The following is a 7,543-nucleotide window of genomic DNA, read 5'->3' as shown; positions in this document are numbered from 1 at the left end:
AGGCCTCGGTCCATAGGAGGACCATGGCTTGGGGACAGAAGCTGCTGCTCTTCACAGTGCAGAATCCACCTCCTCCACAGGTGGTCCACAAGGCAAACACGAGCAGGAACACATGTGCTGGGGGGTAAGGCAGCCCCCCTGTGGGTGCTAATTGATCGCAGCAGACATGGGTTTTGTCTGTCCGTTTAAATGAATGGCAACGAAGCGATGGCTGGATTTATTTGCCGACAGGGACACACACGCATTTTATAGCACTTTTGCCAATTCAAGAGGATATCAATTGACATTGAAGTTGTATGTATCATTATGGCAGATCAGGATTATGGAATAGACTTGTGTACGCATCAACTGTATGAATTTCCGACTGTACAGAAACAAGCTTCCACAAGCGTGAGATAGTTAATTGAAAAACAAAACATTGTGTTTGCCTCCCAAAAGCAGCTAGATGTAGCTATAGAGTCTAATATGTTTTAATGTGTTCAAAGGTTCTCAGAATAAACAGTGTAACAGTACTCAACATTTTTTCTTTACAGGAAGCATCTATAGTTTGTGCAATTATAACCTTGCACGTTTTCTGTTGACCATTTTACCATTTATTTATCTCAGATAACAAATGAGCAACAGGAAATTATATACTCTCGAAATGATGTGTTTTTTCAGGTGCTGTGTGCAACATGTGTTTTTTTTCATCACCATAATCACATTGATTTTAGCAAAACATCTCTGCACTGTTGTTGGAGTGATTACATGTAGCCATCAATGTCACAATATCTCCCAAATATCAAACAGTTAATTCCTCGTTGAAAAACAATCGTTTAAAATATGGATTTTCTTCTCCTGCACTCTGGGAAGTTTTAAATTGTGTCTGCTTTTCCGTCCGTCTGACTAGCTGTCACTTTGTTATTGTTGTTGTCAAGGAGTTGACTCCAGACATTTTCCATTAACAGTGCTGAATTAAACTCACTTTCGACATCCCATTAGAAACGCTTTCACACATTACAGCACATAATCATAGCTAGTGTGCCACCTGACCTGGTGTTAATGATCTGCCTATTCTCATTTAGGGGAAATGTTCTGGGCACCTTCTCTGCTGGTGCCGTGTTTTGGTCTTCTATGTCATCCATGATGGTGATAGCAAGTGCTGTTATTCTGCCCCCTGTAGTTTTGGCCCAATGAGGCTAAAGGCTCTTCTTAAAAGCCCTAGATTACTGCTACGCAGCATTGAGCCCTTGAGTTGATGGAGTGGGGAACATATTAGACAGGAATAGTTACATTAGCATGCTTGTATTGCCGATATATAAGGTAATACTGTAATGATTTATAAAATAAATGGATTTGCATGATTATAGGTAATTACAGAGTTAATGGTTTGCAAGAAAGAAAGAAAGAACAAAAGACAGAAAGAGAAATAAAGAACATTTTTTGATAGACTGCGACTGATCGTATAATCCCACTTTTGTCATTTTTGACCGCTCTTGAGTGAGAATGGACAGCAGTTTTAATGCGGCGGTAGGGAGCCATTTGAGCCACTGTAGCACCAGGGGCTCCAGCCTCAATCCCTCCGACTGTCTGAGGTGCTGGACAGGATGGGATGAGTGACCGAGTGATGCCACTATGCCCACGCCATTTGGGCTACTAAAGACCACATGCTTGGGAGAACAGAGCTAGCATGTCACAGCACACATCTCGATCTAAGCACTTGTATTGTGTTTGGTTTGGTGTAGTGTCTCGATGTATCCTGTGTACAATAGTTGCTTCAGTATAGTTTAAAGTAAATAGAATAAAAAATGGTTATTATTTTTTTGTTCTGCAAGTTAACATGTCAGCTCATTTCAGTCACGTTATTCCTAAAGAAAACCGAACTACTACAATATATAACAGTATATCATAATACTATTATTGTATTTCATAAAGAACTATGAACAACTACACAAATCAAGTGTTTGACTGCTGTTGTTTCTCTGTAGTTTTGTGTTACTAATTCAAAAAAGTCTGTTTTCAGTCTCACTCCATTTAAACTGCCATTTTTTAAGGCACACATTATAAATCAACACAGGACAACTGAATCTCTATAGAAACCATTACCATTAGCCCGAAGGTTTCGAATGTGCTTTTCTTCTGTGATGCTTGCAACCAGAGAGTTCTTCTCTAAGCAATCTTCATTTAGTCCGTTCCACTTCTGTCATTCCCCTCAGGGCCCCCAAAGGTCCTGTCTGTTCCTTTGCATGGGTCCCCGTTTCGAGGGGAACTCTGTGAAGGGGGGACTCTTTCGGTGCCTGCGCTTGAGTTTCAAATGGAGGATGGAAATGCACAAAACCCCCTAGAGAGCTTCATGCCTTATCAGATGATGTGCTTATGAGGTAAACTGAAGTAAATAAAGAGTTGTGATTTAGCTAAGCTGGAAAAATCCCTAAGCAGCACAAACTGAATTGACTATTACCCACTTTGCAAAGGGTGTAGTAATTTCTTTCTTACAGTCGCTAATGTATTTTCTTTTGTTTTCTCAGCTAAATATTCAACTGCATTTTTCCGTTATCAAACCAACATAATGACACTATATTCTCATTGTGAACCATAAGAATGGATATTAACACGCACAAAATGCAACATCAACATGGCATTGGACAAGCCATTTGGTTTTGCTGATTAGGCTGCGCAGTGGATGTTGTTTACATTACTATTAGGATGAGTTGAGTGTCTGATGTAGCGGACAGTGCACCTTATGTCCCCAAGCCATTAGCCAAACCAACGGAAAAGGCCTGGAAAGCCATAAGGGGAAAATAACTAGAACCATTCCAAACCACAGATGGTTGAGTTTTGTAACCGTACCAACACATGGTGGTTCTGCTATCTACAATGTGCAGGTGATTTGTAATGGATTGGGAGGTAAGAGAACAATTGAGATGCCAAAAATGCAATGCTACCCTATATAATCCTTTTTTCTTCCAGAAATAACGATATAGCAGTGTCAGAATGCTATCTTTGACTGTGAAATACGGGGGGGAGGGGGGTAATCTAAACGTTACATGATAATTACTTCTAAATGGTTGACATCAGACTGTAATTCATGATTTATATTGTGTGTACTAATTGCCTTTGACTAAAGATTGAATGGGTTGAGTCTATATCCCCTCTCGGCTACGTAGCCAAGCGGGTGACTTATGTGGCCAAGACAGGCCACTCACATTACAGGGACAGTGCCTTTTGGCTTTGTTTCAGACTTTGAAGAAGTACAAACTATACAAAAAACCGGGGGGGGGGGGGGGGGGGGGGGTTTAGTAGGTGGGTAGTGGATAAATCAATTTGTGATACGTTATGGTTGTTTTATAATTTCAGATCCTATCATCTATACAAAAGGATACATATCTATCTAATAACATATTTGTTGTGTTCCAATCTTGTCCCACCGTCTTAATTATCTTTGAGGAAACAAATTGTTCACATACTGAAGTATCCTATGTAGATTTATCATTTTTAAGGCCTACTTCACTCAATTGCTTTATAATAGATTTATTTTTGGAATATTTTTGGAATCACTTGATTACATACAATGTGATACTACCTATTCAAACCCTCCAACCAACATTAGGTGTTGACAAGATCTTTATTATTTTTGTCCTCAACAGAGTTAAGACCAACAAAAGACACCAACAAAAGCTCCTTTGAGTACGTTTTCAGCGTATCATTAAAGCCATCCAATTATACAAGCAATAAAATCAATTGGAGCAGTTAGTACACAGAAGGCGGGAAGCCACCACCTCGTTTAATGAAAAAGACCTCGCATAACGAGTTAGTCCACAGCCAACCAGTGGAGGCCATCTCCTGTTATATGGGTTCAGGCCACTTTTAGATAAAGCGTTGGATTTAAGAGGATGTCATTCACAATACCTAAGCACATCACCGAAAATGCCCAACGAGGCCACATATCCTCTGACATTGACGTAGTCCAAGTCGGAGATTCATTAAAAGTTCATTATGAGGCTTGGCAGGTTGTCATTAACTTCTTTTAAGTTGCTCCCATTTATTTATAAAGCGTTGTTCAAGTGTGATTCACCACCAGCCAAGTTCTACAAAGTGAAACTAACCCACTAAACATTGGACGTTGGATAGACGTGCAGATCATGTCTATATCTGGTCCATCGGTCCATGACCAATTCTGGACATCTATTTGACGTCCAAACTAGGTCCACTATTTGGATGTCAAACCATGACCCAACTTGGACGTCATATTGACGTTCAACATTTCACCTTTGAACTGGGTACATGTTTTGGACCTCATTTGGACGCCTAGGTGCAGGAAATGTAAGGGGCGTGAGTCACAAAAAATATGAATGGGTTTCAATGGAGAGAAAGTAATTATTTTCTGGTCCCAGTTTTTATGTGCCCCGGATTACACATATGTTGTTTTTGGATTTAAATTATCATTTTTCATGTCAAGTGTTTGACCGTTTATTGTGCAATTGTTCAGTTAAAGGCTGTAGAGAAAACACAATGAGAAAGACTAGGCTACTCCAACCTCGTTGCTGATCGATATGTAACCATTTATTTGTATATAAATTATTGATTGCATTTTTTGTAAATAGTTTGAAGGAATCTGTTTCTTAAGCAATAACATTGAACTGTATTTTTTTCTAGGCCTACATACATTTACTATGTTGTTGGTGTTATATGGAGCAATCTTTCGTATTTATGAAGTAAACTTACACTTCCATGGTCGGTAAACAATGTGACTGCGATCGCTCAGAACTCTCGCTTATGATGCTACAATGCTAACAATGCTAGAAAAAAATTAATTGTTCTGCATCCGGTACATCATGAACTAGGGCGTGGCTAGGCTCCCATGATGCGGAAGCAAATCTCTCCTTGATGTTGCCCTGCGACACTGAGCAGTTTTCATAGGAATGAATGGGCGCCATTTTGGAATCCGCTGTCCATTCTATAATATGTCCATGGAATAAACACACATCCTTGTACATAGACACTGGTGAATTAGGATACGCATAGATAGCTCAGATAACAAAGGAAATGAAAAACAATTTGAGGTACATGACTGGTGGCGACAGACGCCGATGCACAAGATACGTTTCCAATCTTAATGGAAGACGTTCCATCTTAAAACATAGACTATTCTACTTCAGCTATTTGCTTCATTAAAATAATATCTGAACTAAAATGCGCCCAGTCAATCAATCCAAGGAATTTCTCTTTATAAATAGTCTTGGGTTAACAGTAACTGTCATCTGCTATATAGCTATAACTTCTACAACCGAGGCCACTAGAGGTTGCTAATGGGACAACTCTCTGCACAGGTTTAAGTCGGTAGTAGATAACTGTACATGGTGAATAATTGATAAAGTAAATCATAATAATGAAGTAGGAAGTTAATAATAATGAGTAAGATTGGCCAGTGCCCTGAAGTCAACGTTTCACGGGAGACAGCCAAGAAGGATGGCATGTTCGACTGTCTAACGGGGAGCACCATGCCCGGCAAGATTGAAACAACAGTTGATAACCAATTCCCACAGTCACCAGACAATAATAGGATGTTATTATTATTGTTGTCATGGCACCTTGAGGAGAGCCGACTCAGCATGCCCTGATGCACTCTGGGACCTGATTGGAGCTCCTCTCAAATCCTTTTCATTTTAAGGCAGAACTTTGGAAGGAATCAAGATTCTCATTTGCGAAAGAATGTGCAATTATTGCCAAAAGTTTCACTCCATGCACACGATGAGTGCAATGTTATTACGCCACATATTTATCGCATCTTCCGGCACTAGAAAAACTGCAGTGGAAGTAGTTGTTTGCTCCTCACGAAAAGGGTTGGGGAGGGGGCTGGGGGGTTGGCTGAATGTGACCAGAATAGAAGCTGAAATGTCTTCGCAGAGGGGGAGAGAGATGTGGAGCAAAATGGCCGAGCCCCACCCTGCTGTAATAGTCTTTAGTGTGTGGGCAGCAGCGGAACTGTGCCAGCTGTGCCCTACAGTCCCTGAAGAGGGAGAGGGGCCATCTTCTATTCTGGGGGCCGTGACCTTAGCATGGTCAGTGGCAAGCAAGATTTCAGGCTCTGCCAAACACGCACAGAGGAGGAGAAAAATCGACAGGCAGAGATACCGAGAGAAAGATCAGCGATGGACATATAAGGAGCCACGCTGTCTTACTCTCATAGGCACGCACGCACGCACGCATGCACTAACACGCACGCGTACACACACACTGACACGTGCACGAAGAGACACGCACGCGCGCACACCCACACAGGCTTAACGAGAGGAAGAGACTTTAGGTTGTCACATAAAAAGAGTATCTATGAAATAAAGTTGCACTGAGACCTTCTGAGAATGAATTCAGATTCAAAGGGACGCATGGCGGCACGCGCTTGGCTTTGTTGATACTGATGGTGGCGAGGGGGGGGGGGTCTTCCACCCGCCCCGACAGACTGCTGTGTTTCAATGCGACCGGATTTGGGTGCCGTTGCCTCTCGGTGTATCACAGCTGTTCCCCTGAAGTCAGAGAGAGAGAGAGAGAGAGAGAGAGAGAGAGAGAGAGAGAGATGGAAGAGCGATGGTCCCCTCGGGAGAAGCATTTCAGAGGAAACAGCCTGGCAGTGCAGTACCCCAATATCTCTCTCTCTCTCTCTCTCTCTCTGTCTCTCTCGTTATATATTATATATATATATGGAAACAAATATTAATTCGGTGATCAGCACTTTGTTGTCAGCCCATCTTAGAAACATTTATAACGTTAAATCAATTTGTTAGTATGACGGGGCAGTTGGTCGTATTGTGTTTTTGACTTGCAGCTACAGAAGACGCTGGGCTGTGATCATCGACCCAACAGGAAAACATCATAAAGGCAGAAAGGATAGATCCTAGATGAATTGTGACAAATAAAGAGGAAAAAGTACTCCCTCCATCCCAGAAAAGATACTTGGGAGGATATGAGTGATCATATGTACCGATTTCCCAAGCACTTGTTGGTAAGGCTTGACATTCTCACCATGAGTGCTGAGCACCTGCTGAGTTAACTGTAGAAAACTGCAGCTAGGAGGGTAAATATGAGCCAGAAAAGAATAGCAAGCAATCACTGCATCTCACCCACAAGCTTCTGATTCTTCTTGCGCACGTCCCCAGGGCTTTGCTTTGTTTTGTTTTGTTTTTGTACAATTGTCAGATTGTATTTTTGAAACGGTGTAAATTGAAAGATTGATTATTCTGTCCTATTTCAGATTTCAATCCAGTTAACAAGTGTATGAAATATGAAGTATGATGCAATTATCCCAATTAGTCAGGGCTCTGCTGTGCTGCACTATGCTTTGTAGTGATGCCGGCAAGCAGAAAACAGAGTTTCACTGTTGGCTGATACATCAATGTTAGCATTGCAGGGCTATACGTGGTTATATCTATCTTGTAGGTTTACATCGAGGGTTGCGATTTACCTACATCAATCAGCTCTTTATTTATTATTTAAATGACGGAGCAGCCTGAAAGTGTGTGATTGTTTCTGACTGGCTCGTTGACCACTGCCAGATATATCAGCCATC

Source organism: Pollachius pollachius (genome assembly GCF_949987615.1).
Source record: "Pollachius pollachius genome assembly, chromosome: 15".
Taxonomy (NCBI): Eukaryota; Metazoa; Chordata; class Actinopteri; order Gadiformes; family Gadidae; genus Pollachius; species Pollachius pollachius.
This window is presented reverse-complemented; position numbering follows the sequence as displayed.